Below are 18,738 nucleotides of genomic sequence, written 5' to 3' on the forward strand. Positions count from 1 at the left end.
AGCAAATGAAAAGCCTTCTGTCATGATCTCAAGTTACATTCTTCAGTTTTAGCCATTATATGAACACAGTAGTGTGATTCTTGCGTGATTGTCGAAATCAGCACTCACTGATGTCTCTGACTTGACTCTCATGCTGAGGGCCTTTATGCATTTCATTCACAGTATGACCTTGGCTTGAGTATTTTCAACTATGATTTGGCAAGCTGACTTTTTTTTTTGACTCTCAGAAATGTTATAAATTCTAATAGGAAGATAGATGCAAAAACAGTGGGCTGAAACCTGTTAATTGCTATTAATGCCACAGAATTTCTCCCATTCACAAGGTCAGTGTACCACTGTAACGAAACGGTGTCATTAAGTTTTGAAAAAAATCTATAATATCTATGTGTCTGTGTATACAGATAGATAACACACATATTTGAGGGAAAGACCAAGCATGAGCTCCCATCTCCTACTTCACTCCCGACAGCAGAGGATGGGGAGATGGGTCAGGGCTGAAGCAGGGAGCCAGGAACTCCATGTAGGTCTCTCCCAGGGGTGATAGGAGCTCAGCTACTTGAGGTGCTGCCTCCGGTGACTGTTAGCAGGAGCTAGAGTCTGGACCTGCAGCTGGCAATTGAACCTAAGTACCCAAAGGTACATGGATGTCTTAATTACTAAGCCAAATGCCTGCCTCCGTGCAATTAAGTTTTTTTTCTATTTTTTTAAATATTATTTTTTATTGATTACATTGCATTATGTGACACTGTCTCATAGGCTCTGGGATTCCCCCAACCCTTTCCCATAAAATCTTTAATTCTTGGTGCCCCCTTTAAAGTTTTCAGTCACATGAATGGGAACCTCATTGGTTAAATCCTTTATCTGCAACAGAATTCTGCTATTCCTGGAATGGAGCTTGTGTAAGATTTTAGTGAAATAGTCAGCAGCATGTGAAATTAGCAAATCTGATGTCATGCAGGTCTGCATGAAAACATGATGGTTCAGTGATTAGTTCATTATTTAATAGTCTGCCTAAAAATAAGAAATTTAAATTTGTTGTGCTGGTATTTAGAGTTTCACAAGGGATTCTTGAAGCTGTGAAGTAATTTCAGTGAAATAAACTGTGTTGCTAATTAGTTTAACTATAACTACAGCTTGAAAAATGATTAGTATGTTTGCTTGCAGGATCTACCATTCCTGGGCTCTTGGGGGCTTCTCACTTGGTGGTGGTTCTGTGTGTGTGTGATAATTAGCTTGCAAGCTATATTTATAGGATCATCCAGGTATATTTCCCTAGGCATTAAACTCATGAGTGAATAACAAGGTACTGTGATGATAATCTCTTGAGTACTTCTTGAGTGCTCTTCCTGCTTGTGCTACTGAGTACGTGGGCAAGCTAGACTCCACTGATGCCAGCAGTTTAGCCATAGGTGGTAATAACGAAACCCGAGATAGCTGTGTCTTAGGAACCACAATGCCTCTGTTTAAAACAAGTTTGACAAGTTCATAGGAAAACTGATAATTTCTTTTGACAGGTGGGAGTTCTCTGTCTCCTATGTGTAAGTTTTAAGGAAAAAGTAATTGCTAATATTGATGTTGAAGTGTTGTTGGTTGCATGGATTGCCTTGTGATAGGGTGTGAATGTGCCAGTTACACTCAAGTGCTCTAACACTTCAAAAATGAGTTAGTAGGGGCAGTGGAGAGCTGGTTATTGCTAACAATAAGTTCTATATAACAAGCTGATGGAAGCAAACACTTTTATATTCCATCCGTATGATCAGGGCATGCACTATATGTCCTGAATGTGTTAATCAAACCCGAAGATATGCTGTGTATCTGTCGACATAATGCTGTATATCTACTCTGAAAGTAACGGAGTTTGCAGTATGTGAGCAAGGCCTTTATGTTTTTATTTATAAAACTGTAGTTAACCGGTAGTAGTGGCAACAATGAAGAGACCACTTTTCAAGCTTCACAGTTTCTGCTGAGAAAAGGAATGTGCTAGCTTCAAAATCCATGTAAAAAGAAGGAATTGTACATCTTCATTCCGCTAGAACGTTGGTTGACAGTTGTTTTCACAATTGCCATGCCTAGTTGAGATTGAAAACTTGGTCCTCATAACAGCTGAGTCAGTTGCGTTTTCTACCTGTGTAATACCACTGGTACTCTAGGATACGGAGAACAAGAGTCTCAGTGGGAGCAAGCTCTAGAAAATGGGAAGGTTGAGGAATATGGAATAAAGAAATCCATGTTCTTGGGCAAGTGAAGACATCGTTGAGCAGCCCAGGAGTCTAGCATCCAGTACGTGAGTTGGGTTGCACTATGAAGTGACTGTACCTCCTGCAGCTGTATTGTACACCAAGAGGCTACAGAAGTGGTAAGTTTTATGCTATACATATTTTACCATCACACCCCTACCCAATGTAGATGCGTAACTTGCCACCACGTATTTTAGGCACGATACTTTCTTACGACCATGTGTAATAAGACAAGATTGGAGGAGCTGAACTCTGAACCCTTGACTGTGCACCTTTGCTTCTTAGTTTGGGAAGGTAAAATTCCTTTGCTTCTTAGTTTGGGAAACAAGGAAATAATAATTGGGGAAGATGCTTGCTTTTATTTCAGCATCAAAGTGGGCTATGGAGTTGCTGGGTTTGTTTATTTATTTATTTATTTATGATGAAGGAAATCTGGCAAATCAGTATCATTTAGGAGCTGCTAGCCTGCTTCAAAATTTAGCCACATAACGGGGGAAAGAAGTGCTTCTGGATTCTGAGTTTTCTGTACTTCCTGGATATTCTGGCTCAATAGGCCTGTGCCAACTGCCTTGGGTCCCCAGGTCTACTTTGTTTCTATGGGGAGAACCATAACATTTTGAATTTGTTTAACCAATTGGCCATTTATATCAACCAATAGTGTTACTTATTAGAGCCCATATACAGTTTTATACTTTCACTTTTCTTGGTTGTTAGTCCAGATGGTTCATTTTTCTTACATATTTTCACCATTCTAAGTGTTTAAAATACCTTATTAATGTCATCTACCTCTGTAAAGTGTACTGTGAAGTAGGGTCTTGTGGTAGTTCAGTGATCTACAAGGCATCTTCAAAAAGCTATAGGAAAATATGTATTATGAAAACTTGATAGATTTTTTTTTTTTTTACCAAAGCAAGTTTATCATTTAATTCATTTTCCAACAACTTGTGGAGGCTCCTTGTGTGTTCATAATTGACAACTATCAGAACTGAAGGGTAGTAGTGTTAATCTCCTGAACAAGAACTTCAGTGTCATTGCGGTGAAATAGAAACAAAGGTGGTTACTTTTTAGTGGGCTTTCCAGAGGTGGCATGACCTGCCCCTCCTCCTAGTCTGTATTCTGGCTGCTCCCTTTGTGTTCCAGGTTCCTTCTGATGTGCCGGGGAAAGCAGCAGAAGATGACCTGAGTGCCTGGGTGCCTGACTACCCACGTGGAAGACCCGAGAGAAGCCCAAGGCTCCTTGCTCCTTGCTTCAGCTTCGTAGGGAGTGAACCAACATGTGGAAGATGGAACATCTCTTTCTCAAATTCTGACTTTAAGCAAATAAATTTATAAAAACCTACACAATTTGCTCTTACCATCATTTCGTAAAGACATTTTGAAACCTGAAGCACACAATTTCAGAAAAAGTACTGTATTTGAGGATCTAACAGACTTAGACGTATCCCTGGCTTGACTTTTTTTGCTACCACTGTACAGACTGGACAAGAAAGTAAAGAATGAATTGGCTACTTAGTGAACAGGTAAAGGAAAGGAGGAGGCACTAAAGAGGAATAAAGGCTATTGAGTGTAGGATGGTTAGTGTAGGTTGCAGGTGATGCTTTGTCCAGCTCAGAAAGAAAGATGGAAAGATGGTTGTGTGTGTCACAAAGCACTGTGGCCTTGAGATTGCAAAGAAATTTGTGTACTCTTGGAATTGTCAAGGTCAAGGTGGACGGAGAATAATGAGCCAAAGGGGAATAGGACATTCAAGGTGCTACATAACAGGGCCCTAGTAAGTGCTTAATGGGTGAATAAGTGAGTGGGTATAAGATTTTTACAGCTTTAATTTTGGCAGATTTTTACTGAAAAAGAGTGATGAGTCAAGGATTGATAGCACTGGAGATGGTGGGCCACTCTAGGACAGCATCTCAGGCCTCTCAATTCTTTGGTCTTGTAGTACAGACAAGTTTGAGTTTTGCATGTGACTAATTCCTTCTGGAGGAACTTAATTCCAGCCAGACACACAAAGGACTGATGGGAAATTCAGAATTTTAACCAACTTACAGTGGCATTTACTCTTCTAGTTAACTGTAAGGAGTGTCTCCCTTTCCAGCCACAGGGCACTGGGATTGTGAGTATCTGAAGCCTAAATAAGTTTTGGATTGAATAAACAAGATTTATTGAAGAATATCTTTGTTTTCAGTTTGGGGCATGGTGAAGTATCTATTCCATGATGAAGAATATCTTAGTGTTAGGTAAAGGCTGGCTTTCTGTGTACTTGTCAATTACTGGTCTGCTTTTTGTTTGATCTTGATATGGCAGTTCATATTTTTAGGTTCTCTGAGACAGTTTTTTCCTGACTACAAAATAACAGTCTAATATCATAAAGCAACAGTTACCACAAATGATGTTGTACAGAGAAACTTAATATCTTGGTGCTTGTCCTTTTCTCTGATACATCCATCTATGTAGCAGGGTACTCAAGGTGTCAAAACTTTTAAGGTGCCGTCATCTTGCCATAAGCTGGCAAGCTGGTAGCATCTTATTTCTGAAGACAACCTTAATCTGATTTAGTAAGAACATCAGAATGCCTCTTCAGTGACTATAGCATAAAATACATTTTTAATTAAGTAGTTAAAATGTAGGTAAGTCAAAGGGAGCTAGAAAGTAATTGTTTTCAGTAAATGTAAAGCGGTTCTCTGAGAATGTACATTCTCGGAGATTTATTTAAAAACTTGTTAAGGAATTGAAGATAGCAAAATTTTAGTGAATTGTCCTTGACCTTGACCTAGTCTGAAGAGTTAATCCTGCTCTGGTGTCATTTATGCTTCCAACTCTGTACTGTTCCCCCTACAGGTTATTTTGTAGCGATCCTCAAATGTCATCATTTCATCTGTAGATGCTTCTTTGTATTTTGCAGAAGGCAAAGACTTGAACTGAGTGTTTGGTGTGGTAATTAAAATGCCACTTGGGATGCCCACACCCAGGGTGCTGGGTTCGAGTCTTGGCTCTGCTCCCAGTTCTAGCTGTTCACTAACGCATACCCTGAGAGGCAGAAGGTGATAGATACACCTCAAGTACTTGATCTTGCCACCCACATGGGAAGTCCAGATTGAGTTTCTGGTTACTGCCTTCCATTTTGCCTTTCGCAATAAATAAAAAGAAATCAAAAGTTAGACTCAACAACAACAACAAAAAAACAGAACTACAATATGGCCACATCTAATAATGAATTATTTCTTAATATTATATGTTTCTCTCTTCTGTATTTCTCATGTATAATTTGAAGTTGTAGCTAATGAGTCAGAATCAGGGCTACTTTTTACTGTATCTCCCTTTCCAGACTGGATTTTTTTTTCTTTTAAGATTTATTTTTTATTTGAAAGGTGGATGTTACAGAGTGAGGAGAGAGGGAAAAAGAGGGAGAGAGAGAGAGAGAGACAGATCCTTCATCTGCTGAGTCACTCCCCAAGTGACTATTAGGTTTCCTTCAGGTTTCCCATGGGTGCAGGGTCCCATCCTCTGCTGCTTTCCCAGGTCAGAAGCAGAGAGTTGAATTAGAGGTGGAGCAGCAGGGACTTAAGTGTCAAATGGCTTGTTGATGCTTATAAGTGAAAGACTAGCCTGGTATGCCACCAGGCTGGTCCCCAGACTGGAGTCTTCGAAGCCAGTTACAAAGCATGTTCCATTTTTCAAGGAGAAGGGGGGGTACCATTTGGTAATGAGGATAGAGGAAGGTCTGGGGTTTTTAAAGATTATCCATTTTGATTTATTGGAAAGGCTGGGGAAAAGAGGGGGGGAGGAAGAGAGAGGGAGATAAAGGAAGAGACTATTCAGTCTTTCATCTACTGGTTAAATCCTCAGATTACTGCAACAGCCAGGACGGGACCAAACCAAAGGCAGGAGCCAGGGAATCAGTCTGCATCACACACGTGAGTCCCAGAAGGTTTATAAGTTTTGTTGCTTGTGTGTATAGACAACATTATTTCCTTGTTTGAACTTCTCTGAGTAGCAGTGGATTTGAGCTTGTCTCCATACTAATTGCTATTTGAATTCTATTTACTAATGAATTTCAAGTTTCAAAACACTTTACATCTTCATACAATATTTTTGGGGGTAATTTTAAGTAAAAATATCCCAAGCAAACAAAAAAGATACTGTATAAAGCAGTAAACATTAAGTTGACCATAGTGTTAGATGTTGTTTCAATCTTTTGGTTTTGCTGCATCTTGCTTTGCAATGGAAGGAGTTCGGTGTGTGTCATGTCTAGCTGGAATACATTTATCCTGATTGAAACTAGGCACCTGCTAAAAGTTACCACAATGTAAATTGTTTATTCATGTTTTGGTCTGTTTTTCTGTGGACTGTTTGACTTTTTAATGATTTTTCATTTCCTTCAAATCTGTCGTGCATCTGTTGACTTGTGTGCAGTGACTTTGTTTAGACAGGGACCTTTACTTTTTGCTCTTGTAAAGTCTGTCATTTTCCTCTTTCCTCTTCAAGGTTTATTCTTTTACAGTATCACGTAAGAAATAGCTTTCTATTTCAGAGTCATGAAGATATTCTCTTACGCTTGTGCTTAATTGTTTTTTAATTTTGCCTTTCCAGTTATATATCTATAGCTATGTCTATAAATATAGATATCTGGAGTATGCATCTGGGAATTGTATGAGATGAGAAGCCAAATTAAGTTTTCCTTCACTGTTTGCTAAATAATCTGTCCTTTGCCCATTGATATGAAATCATTTGTATCATAATCCTTTTTAAAAAGGCTTATTTATGTATTTATTTATTTTTGGCAAGGTTGATTTACAGAGAGAAGAGACAGAAATGTCTTCCATCTGCCAGTTTACTCCCCAACTGGCTGCAACAGCCAGAGCTAAGCTGACCCAAAGCCATGGATCAAGTGCCTCTTTCAGGTCTCCCATGCAGGTGACAGGGTGGAAGGCTTTGGGGCCATTCTCCACTGTCATTCCCAGGCCACAAGCAGGAAGCGGGATGGGAAGTGGAGCAGCCAGGACACAAATTGGTGCCCATAGGGGATGCCAATTGAACCGTTATGTGTGTGTGTGGGGGGGGGCACCTGATTTTTTTTAAAATTTAATTTTATTTGTTTGAAAGGCAGAAGGACACACACACACACACACACACACACACACACACACACACACACACTCTATCCTCTGACTCAAGTGGCTGCTATGGCCAGGGCTGGTGCAGGCTGAAGCCAGGAGTGTACAACTCTGGTCATTCTTTGCTGCCTTCCCAGAGACATCAGCAGGGAGCTGGATCTGCAGCACAGCAGTCTGGTCTTGCAGCAGTACTGGGGCGTGGGATGCTGGTGTCGCAGTAATCAGCTTAGCCAGTTGTGGCACAACACTGGCCCTCCACCATATATTCATATACAGATTGGGTCTTTTAAATTCTGTCCCACTGGTTTTAGATCCTATGCCACTGTTTTCCAACCCCGCTCTATGTCTCTGCCCCCTCCCCAACTTGACTGATTTTCTACTGTGTTTTTACTTTTCAGAAGTTCTTCCAGTTGGATGATGATTATCCTGGGCATTTGTGTGGCTTACTTCATCTCTTCCCTTCTAACTCCTTTGGCTTCTTATTTTCCATCTTGCATTAGCCAGAATGTCACATACTGTGTTGAACAGAAGCTATCATGGTGGCATTTTTATCCTGTTACCGACTTTGGAAAGAAATACGTCAAAGTTAATTATTATGTTTGCCCTAGGGAATAAACAACAACCTTCAGGAAGGTAGGACATTCTGTTCTATGCTTTTTTTTTTTTAGGTAAACATTTCAATGTGAGCTTTATCTAATGCCTTTTCAATTTTTGAGATAATTATTGAGATAATTGTGTGTTTTTAAAAATCCCGTTCCTATAGTGAAATACCTTGATTTTTAGTATTAATTCTAAAAAGCATAACTAGGGCCAATTTTCCCCCAAAATGTTCAAGTAGATTTTGTTAGCTGATATTTTATGTAAGGCATTTTTCTTCTATGGTTGCTTGTGAAATCGGCCTGTGATTTTATTTTCTGTACTGTTCTTATCTAGTTATTTTTAAGATTATACCTTAATTATTTTAAGATTATTACTTCCGGGCCCAGCATGATAGCATAATGGGAAAGCAGTCGAGGACGGCCCAAAGCCTTGGGATCCTGCACCCATATGGGAGACCCGAGAGAGGCTCCTGGCTTCGGATTGGCTCAGCTCCAGCCATTGCGACCACTTGGTGAGTGAACCATCAGATGAAAGATCTTTCTCTCTATCTCTCCTCCTCTCTGTGTATCTGACTTTGCAGTAAAAATAAATAAATCTTTAAAAAAAAATCTGACAAAAAACCTGTATATGAAAATTAAAGTTTCAGTACAATATTTTAAAAAAACTCAAATTCTTTAAAATACTAAACATGAAGATTAAACTTTACTGTGCATAATAGTAAAAAAAAAAATGAAGTGGAGCAGTCAGAATACAAACTAGCACTCATAAGGGATACTGATGCTTGAAACTGGAGCATGGGCCCGTGTGCCATGGCACTGGTCCCTTATCTGTTCTTTTCTGAAGTATCCTTTTTTCTTTTTTTTTTTTTTAATTGTTGTTTACATTGTATTATGTGGTACAGTTTTATAGGCGCTGGGCATTCCCCCCACCCCTCCCCCCATGGTGGATTCCTCCACCTTGTTGCATAACCATAGTTCAAGTTCAGTTGAGATTCATTCCTTGCAAACACATGCCTAGCATAAAGTTCAGCGTCTTATTGTCCAGTTAAGTTCAGTGGGGAGACCTTCTCTGGTCTGAAGGTAGGGCTAACAGAGTAAAGATCCGGTCAGTTAAAAGCCCCAACAAAACCTCAGTATCAATATACAACATTACGGAATTAATTGACATAGTATTGGGTAAACAATATGTTAAAAATAATGCAATTTCCATTCTTCGAAACATCTGGGTTGAGACAGTATCAATGACAGGTTCAAAAAATAACAAACAACCAAACAAAAAAATTACAGGTTAAATCAAGGCAAACATGTGGTATCTAACCTTTTGGGATTCGCTCATTTCCCTTAGCATTATAGTTTCCAGTTGGGCCCATTTAGCCACAAAGAACTGCATTTTGTTTTTTTTAATAGCTGAGTAATATTCCATGGAGTAGATGAACCAAAGCTTTCTTATCCAATCTTCTGCTGATGGGCATTTCGGTTGTTTCCATGTTTTTGCAATTACTGATTGTGCTGCAATGAACATAGGGATGCATGTTGGTTTGTCGTAAAACAGGTGTTTTGGATATATTCCTAGGAGTGCTATTGCTGGGTCATATGGTATGCAGATTTTGAGTTGTTTGAGTGTTCTCCAGACTGATTACCTGGCATGATAGTGCAGTGGTTAAAGTCCTTTTTTCTTTTTAAGGTTTATTTATTTGAAAGGTAGAGTTAGAGAAGGAGAAATAGAAGGAGAGCTTTCTCATCTGCTAGTTAAATTCAAATGTGTGTATCTTAAGAACTAGTGGCTTTACTTCCATTGGCCTGGAGAAAATCTTACCCATGTTCACCACTCTAAGTATATTCATAGCATCTTTAAAATGAAAATGACCATGTATTACCAGTAGAATATAATTGCTTAGGGTATGTTTGTGTGATATTGCCGTGAAACCAAACTCATCATTCACAAAGGACAACATGGGTGAATTTTACCATGTTGGAAAAAATAAGCAGGGTGCAGAGGAATAACTGGTGTGTGTGCTATGGTAGTTGAGCTGCTGCTTGTGGTGCCTTAAGCCTATACTGCAGTATCTGGGATCCAGTCCTATTTCTGCTTTGGATTGAGCTTCCTGCTGTATACCTGGAAGGCAGCAGATGATGTCCTAGGACTTGGATTCCTTACATCTGTATGGCAGACCTGCCCTGACTGCCTGCCTCCTGACTTCCCTGTAGCCTAACCTCAGCTGTTGTAGGTATTTGGAAAGTGAACCAGAGGATGGGAAAAACCTCCTCCCTCCTGTCTCTCCCTTCTTTTTCTACTTTTTAAATAAATAAGTAAAACTTAATATAATGGACCCAGTACAATAGCTTAGAGACCAAATCCTCACCTTGCATCTGCCAAGATTCCGTATGGATGCTGGTTTGTATCCTGGCTGCTCCACTTCGCATCCAGCTCCCTGACTGTGACCTGGGAAGGCAGTGGAGGACAGCACAAGGTCTTGGGACGCTGCACCTGCATGAGAGACTCAGAGGAAGCTTCTGGATCCTGGCTTCAGATCAGCTCAGCTCTGACTGTTGCAGCCATTTGGAGAGTGAACTAGCAGATGGAAGATCTTTCTCTGATCTTCTGTAAACCTGCCTTTCCAATAAAAATAAATAAATCTTAAAAGATTTTAATATAAAGAGTCTACTTAAATGAAGTTAAAAGCACAGACTAAATTAAGAAGTCTGTTTTTAGGAATTTACACTTTCTAAGTGTATGCAACAACAATGAAGTACGGGAATCAGTGTTAGGACGACGGGAGGATGTGATGGAAAGAGAACCTGCAGGAGGTTTCTAAGGGACTGAGTAATTTGTGTGTTTGCCCAAGTGTTTGCTTTCTTCTTCTTTGTATATATATATTTGAAGTCCTTAAGTATATATATTTTGAGACTGGGGTCTGTGCAAGCCCCAGGTGGGGCTATATGCTGTTGTCACTAGGCTGTAGGCTAGCGCACTGCTAGAAGACCAGATCCAGGGCTGTGCCAGTGTGGAGGGCTGTGGGTTGTCCAGGGAAGGAGTTTTGGGGATGTGTGGGAGTGGGAGCCACAGAGGGAGTACCTTACAGGTGTGGAATGACTTCTGGGGCATTTCAAGGACTGAGCCACTGCTCTCACAGGTAAACAAGGAGGCCAAGACTGGGTGGTTTGGTGGGGGAGGGGAACTAGAGTTCGTATTGGGGTCAAACCAATGCATCTACCCACATGGGAATCCTGGCCTGGGCTACGTGGCCTGTTAGTGCACATAAAAGCCCGGGTTGGAGCTGCCGTGATGGCTAATCGACTGATACTCCACCTGCAAGCACCTGCATCCCATATGGGCACTGGTTCATGTTCTGGCTGCTCCATTTCCCACCCAACTCCCAGCTTGTGTTGGAGGGCAGTGAAGGATGGCCCAAAGCCTTGGGACCCTGCACTCACCTGGGAGACGCAGAAGACACTCCTGGCTCTGAAAAATCTATTCAGCTCCAGCTGTTGTGACCACTTAAAGAGTGAATCAGTGGGGCCCAATGTAATAGCCTAGCTGCTAAAGTCCTTGCTAACATGCACCGGGATCCTGTAAGGGTGTCAGTTCTAATCCTGGCAGCCCCGCTTCCTATCCAGCTCCCTGCTTGTGGCCTGGGAAAGCAGTCAAGGACAGCCCAAAGCCTTGGGACCCTGCACCTCTGTGGAAGACCCAGAAGAGGCTCCAGACTCCTAGCTTTAGATTGGCTCAGCTCCAGCTGTTGCGGCCACTTGGGGAGTGAATCATCAGATGGAAGATCTTCCTCTCTGTCTCTCCTCCTCTCTGTATATCTGACTGTCCAATAAAAAAATAAATCTTAAGAAAAAAAGAATGGACCAGTGGATAGAGGATCTTTCTGTGCCTCTCCTCTCTGTAAATCTACCTTTCTAATAAAAACAGATAAATCTTTAAAAAATGACGTGCCCTTTAAAAAACTACAAAATCTCCAAAAAACTAGGTCTGGGGGGCCTGCCTGGCAGGGCTAAGCCACAGTATTTTTCAGTGAGTGTTGGGGCAGGGGACAGGCCATGCAAGGCTGTGCCATGATATTAACCAGCACACGAAAGAATTAGGTCTGGAGACAGATTCTGTAAGGGATTTGTAGGCTTACTCTTGTGGGACTACAGTACCTGTTGGTTTGTACAAGAGCTAGGGGTCATGACAGACCAGGCTAGGCATGACTATGGAACTCAAGGACACTCACAGAAATGGGTTGGGAGCAGACTGTGTTGGCTCAGTCTGTGGCACCTGTATGTGTACCCAAGAATTGGGTCCACAGGCAGATTGGGATGGAGAATCCACCAGCACACACAAATACCAGAAGGGGGGTGGACTATTCTTGGCAGGGCCTAGCACCCACTGGTAAACATGAGATCTGGGTCTGGGAATTGGCCTGGAGGAGGAACATGGGGACTCCTCTGCTTGACCTCTGCTAAACATGGATGCATCATCCTTTGGGAGGCATGTGGACTGGGTCCAGGGACATACCAGACTGGGTTAGGCCCCGGCATCTGCTAGTGCTCATGAGAGCCAAAGTGGGTGCAAGATGGGCTGGCCTGCTTGAGAACTTGGTCAGGGAAAGAAGGGTGGAGACCAGGCAGGGCTGGACTGTAGCTGCAGCTGATGAGAGCTAGAATGGATGTAGGCATGTTGGGCAAGGCTGCAGTATCCACCAATGAATACCATGACTGCAGGTGGGCTATGTCAGGCTGCACTGAGCACTCACTAGTGCCAATGGGGTTTGCGCCTGGGAACTGGTCTAATTGGGGAACTCCCTTGTTAGGATGTACAGCTTCTGTTGTTAAGTGCAAGAGCCAAAGACTGAGGCAGCCAAGGCCAGGCCAGACTACACTACCTATCAGCATACATGTCGGCCAGGTCTGGGGGGCAAGTTGGGTTAGGCCACTTCACAGCAACCACTCGCAGGTGTGAGAGCCAGGACAGGGTGCAGTCTAGGCAGGGTTGGGTTGCAACATCTGCCAGTTCATGTGAGGATCAGGACTAGGGGCTGACTGGGCTGACTAGGCTACCGCATCTGCTGATGAATGCTGAGGCAAGGTGGACCATGTCATACTGGGCTCAACTCACCAGCATGCACAAGACCCCAGATTTGGAGTAAACCTCATTAGGGAAGCTTTGAGAACTCCCCTGTTAGGCCACTGCTTCCACTGGTGAGTATGAGCTGGGACTTGGGGTGGACTGGGCTGGGCAAGGCTGCAACATCCATCAGCCTTGCATGTGAGCTGGGTTTGGGGGAGAGCAATGCTGTGCAAGACCATCACATACAAAAACCAAAATAAGTGCGGGCCAGCCAGGCTTTGCCACAGCATCTGGTGTGAATCATGTCAGGCTGGACTGCAGTACTCCCTGGCAAGTCAAAGATCTGGGCATGAGAGTGGGCTTAGTAGGGAAACCATGGGCTGCAACTCATGAGGGTGACTACGAGAACCAGGGCTGGTGTGGGCTAGGCTAGACAAGGTGGCAGCACCCATCAGGGCTGGTTCTGGGAATGGGTTAGCTGAACAAAGCTACAGCACCCATGGGTATGTGAAGAGCTGGATGGTATGTGGGCCAGGCTGGACTAGATTGCTGTACTTGCTGGCACTTGCAGGAACTGTGACTGGGGCTGGAGCATGCCTGGTGGGGATGGTTGGAGGTTGCCCCAGCTAGGCTGCAATTCTCTTTGGATTATGTAAGGGCCAGGTTTGTGGTAGGTTGGGTTGGGTTAGACTACAGCACCTGTTGGTTTGCATAGCAGATGGGAATCAGGGCAGTATTGACCAGGCAACTACATTCAAGAATGTGTGTAGGCTGCTGTAGGTGATGGACTAACCAGACCCCACATTAGCTGGCACACGTGAGTCAGGTCTAGGGTCACTCTGAATGAGGTTTCATGGAGTACTCTCCAGCTAGATTGCTAGATTCAAATTCTGGCCACAGGGAAAAACCACAAGGTAAATGGTTTGACCTTAGAGTACAAGTATTGGGATTAGGCCTCCTCAGTTGCTGATACCCATGCAGCGGACAGCATGCCAAGATACACACAGGGGGCTTGACACCCAGCTTATTTAGGCCAGCAGAGGATGTTGAGTTCCATGTTAGAGGATGGCAAGCAAAACAGGTTGGATGTCTTTCCGGCCAAGTTTTTCAGCAAGTGCCTTAGTCTATGGATGCATTAAGGTGGTCTTTGTCAACCAATAGACCTTGGAAAGATTTTCTCATCCCTGGAGTAACAAAACCAACAATGTCCCAGAACAATCAAAAGCACTCATGTAACACCCTTGGAACATTCTTTTCCATATCAGGATCTCTTAAGATGAAATCAAATGGCTGTTCCCTATCCCTGGGTCCTGATGTAGTTTGGCAGCAAGGAGCAGCCCCTTCATGCCCCTCCTCGTTGCAAATAAAAAAGTCAGAAACATTTGTCCCACATACCTTCCTCTATGCCTCAGCCCACCCCTTCTTAATGGGTGACTCACATGGGCATGCACATTTTTCTCAACTATTTAAACAATGTTAAAAATAAAATAGAATTTTTAAAAGTATATAATACAAAATGCAATTAAAAGTTGAAATATGGTAATGTGTATAGATCTTTTTAAGAAAATTTTTAAAAATAATCTTACTTAGTTGATTAGGGTACAAAGGGTCAAGGGCTACAGGGTGAAAGTGGGTAATACCATTCTTTCCACACTAATATTATCATTTTTTCCCCTGTATCTGGGGTCGGGGAGAAACAAGGGGAAAACCCCACCCAGCTTCCCACCCATCCCAGATCCCCAGTGTGAGGCGTGTTCCAAGGGTCCTGCTCAAGCAGTTTTGATAGTTCAACAGTTCTGGATTGCTGCCAATCTCGCCGTTCCAATCACAATTAAACCTATTCAGAGTCCACTGGCTGACATAGTCTCTTCATGGTTGGGGTTCTGAGGTCAGCAGTTCAGTTGAAGGGATCTCCAAAGAAACTTCACTGAGGTGTTCCTAGACCTGATTCTTTTTTTTTTTTTTAAATTTATTTATTTTTGATAATCTCTACATAGTTATTTGGGGTAAAAAGTTTCAAGGGCTATAGGAAAGTGGGTAAGGCTATTATTTCCATATTGTTTCCTTTATGTTTAAAGGGGGGTATTAAGGGAGAAGGCCCACCCAATTTCCCACCCTCCCCAGGTCCCGCATGTAGTGCATGCTCCGAGGTTCTTGATCAAGTGGTTTTGATAGCTCACCAGTTATGAATCGCTGACAGTCTTGCCACTCCAAGCACTATGAGGTCTTTGAAGAATCCATTGATTGACATAGTCCATCATAGAGCCTCCGTTTGCCCAGGATTTCGCTGCCAACATATAGCTGAGATGATTGATAGACCTGTTCTGTCTTCTATCTTTTCTTGGTTAGGGTTCTGAGTCTAGCATTTCGATTGGGAAAATCTCCAAAGAAACTTTATCTGAGGTGTTTTCAAACCAGATTCTTGTATGTACTAGCAGCTACAGGGCCTGGCTCAGTCCATGGCCCTGAGCAGCTGGTGGTTGCAATCGCTGGGTTGATTCTGTTTTCAGCCCCGACTTCCACTGGAACCAATGGGTGTTGCAGTCCAGCCTGGTGCTGCCCAGCACATTCTTAGCCCTCGCATAAACAAGTGGGAGCTGCTGCCTAGTTGGAGCAACCCACAATAACCCCTACCGGGCCCGCCCCCTACCCTGGTTTACCAGTATGTGTAGCAGTAATACGGTCTGTCCCACATCCCATTCCACCCCAGCCCCTGCCCTGGTTTTCGTGCCCTCCCGTGGAAGTGGTAACCCAAGCCCACTATTTCCCTCCCAGGCCTCTCCCACTCCCAGATTATGCACTCTCCAGGTGGTTCTGTGGTTTGACTTGACAGAACTAGCCCCCAGTGCCAGCTTCTGCCAGCTGATGCTGTGGCTAAGCCCAAATAACCCTCACCCACTCTAATTCTGTTTGCACCAGTAGGAATAATCAGCCCAGCCTGGCTTTTCCCTGATCTAGTCCACATGAGGCGTACAGGTGTTGTAGCCGTGCTTAGTCTGGTCTGCCCCCATCCCAGCTCATGCTCTCCAGTGGGAGTAGCTGTCCAGCAAAGGAACCACCCCTTATTCCCCTGCTGGCTCTGCCCCCTCTCTTCCTGGTTCTGACGTGTGCTGGTTGGGTGCTGTGGTCACTTCTGGCACAGGCAACCTCACCTTGACATGTTGTATTGTGCACTAGTCTTTGTTGCAACCGAACCCAGGTCAACCCACACTGTTCTGGTGCCTGGATTTGCCAGCGGATGATGTAAACAGATTTAGTCTGGTCTTCCCCCAATTCATGCCAGATGTATGCCAAATGTATGCCAGTGGGTAACTTTCCATGGCCTCTTGGGGGCTGTTTCGTATCATGTTTCTTGCGCTTACCTGCCAGGTCTGTGTCCTGCCAGAGGAGTTGCCCAGGCTCCTCCATCAGAACCTCTCCCAATGCCAGATTTCACACATACCAGTGGGTCCATGAGCCAGCCCTACTCAGTTCACCTCCTGTCCTAGCAGGAACAGTGGCTTTTCCTGACTGGCCTTCAAGCCAAACTGGTCCTTGCTGTTGGATGTTCCAGCCCAGCCATGTCTCGTCCATACCCACATATGGCTCACACTTGGTAAAGTAAGGGCTGAGACCTATCCTAGTCTGTCATACATCTACCAGAGCATGAGATGGTGCTGGAATCTGGCCAGTTTGGTGCTTTCAGTCTCAGTCCACATTTGTGCCAAGAAAGACTACAACCATTTCCTGATTAGAGCGCAGCCCCCATTCCAGGCCAGGCGCTCCTGGGTGGGAAACTCAACCCAGCCATGGTGTCCCCTAAGCTCCCCAGCTGGACCTATTCCCAGCCTTAGATCACGCGCAGGCCGGTGGTTGCTCTGACTCAGCTTGGCAGAGCCCCTCCCCTGTCCTGGCCCCTGCCTTAGATGCTGTGGCTTAGTGTCCCTGGCTCACACAGATCAATAGTTGCAAGGGCCTACTTGGCATGACCTGTGCTCCAACCTGATTTCTGTTGCTTCTTGTGAATTAAAGTTTGCTAGGCCCTGCCCATTCCTCCCCCTTCCAGTTGCAGCCCGGCCCACCCCACATCCTGTTTTAGGATGCACATTTGGGTGCTGCTGCCTTGACCTGCCCAGACTTTTGTGGGTTCCATTACCCATGAGTGATGGCAGATGCCATGATCACACCTAGCTTAGTCCATCGCAACCCCAGCTTGCGAGCTAACCAGGGGGAGTTGTATTACCACAGGGTTGGGCCCACACAACCCCACAGAGTCTATCCCCAGACCTAGTTCTCTTGTGTGCTGGATAGTGTCTTGACCCTGCCAAATGTGACCACTCCACCATCCAGTCGGGCAATGGTACTTAACCCTGCCAAACAGGCCCCAATGCATAGCTTTGTTGTGGACTGGTGTGTGGCTGTCAGTGATGTTCTATGCTACCAGCCCATCTCTGGATTCCTATTTGGGCTGGTGAATCAGTGTAACCCAAATTATCTTATGGATACTTCCCTCCAATCCATATGGTTCAGTCCCCATGCATGCCTGAAACTTTCATGACCCTGTCATTGCGAATTATTCAAAATTCACCTCTCAACTACACTAAAACTGGCCTTATTCATGGTGTCCCCAGGCAGCAACTACATATCGTAAAATTCCCAGAGCTTGCCGCCAGGTGGCTAGCAGGCAAAGCCTGGCATCACTTGGTGCACTGGCCACCCAAGGCCGAGGACTCGTTCACTGCCTTCTGGCAGTGTCTTTGGCTTGAGTCCCCAGTATTGGGTCCAACCCAGCAGGGGCATGCCCCACAGCCACCACACTGCAGGGAGCAGCAGTTGCCCCCAACCCCAAGGCCCAAACTGTGTATAGATCTTAACAAATGTGTAACTTATAGAAAACACATTTGTTGCATTTTATTATCAAGGTATTTCCTTATAAATATGGCTGTAGCTGCAACCCACAAATTTTTCACATAGTGTTCTACTTAGATGAAAGTCTTTAAAAACTTTCCCCCATACTTTTCACTTTTAAAAGGCATTATTTAGTAGACTGTATTTTGGTTTTCAGATGTAAAGGATTATTTGATCTATTTTTCTCTATGTCTTTTTTTATAATAGTGCTGCATTAGACTCAGAAAATCTATGAAAGCAATTTTCGTGACAGTTAATAAATAAACTTGTTGTTTGCAGCTTGAAATCACAAAATGTACTTAGATGAGTAAAATACATTTATTGAAGTTCTTGCAGTGAAAATAATTCTGCTATTACAAGCCTGAAACACTCTGCTCCATTTCTCATTCCCTATTATAACCTTGATTTTAGAATCTCAATTTTTGATAGTCTGAGGTTTCTTAGTCCTGTAACCATAATGATATCACAGAATAGCTGTGATTTTGTTTTGTTACATGTATTGTTTAATATTACTTTATACTACCACCAGCATATATCAGAGTGCCCATTTTCTTGTCTCTCAGTGAGTAACATAAAAAATATTCCTCCCAAATAATTGTAGGCAATTTGAAGGGTGTGTCTATGTACAGTTACATTTATTTCTAAAAGTTAACATCTATCTATCTATCTATCTATCTATCTATCTATCTATCTATCTATCTATAATCTTCCAAATACCAATCAATGTAAATTTTATATATTTTTCACTAATACTGTCTAGTGGAAGAAATGATTTAAAAAATTTTTATTTTGGGCCCGGCGAGGTGTCTTAGCAGCTGAAGTCCTGGCCTTGAATGTGCCAGGAT

This window comes from Ochotona curzoniae, unplaced genomic scaffold (assembly GCF_017591425.1).
Source record: "Ochotona curzoniae isolate NIBS_2020 unplaced genomic scaffold, NIBS_Ocur_1.0 contig_2723, whole genome shotgun sequence".
NCBI lineage: Eukaryota > Metazoa > Chordata > Mammalia > Lagomorpha > Ochotonidae > Ochotona > Ochotona curzoniae.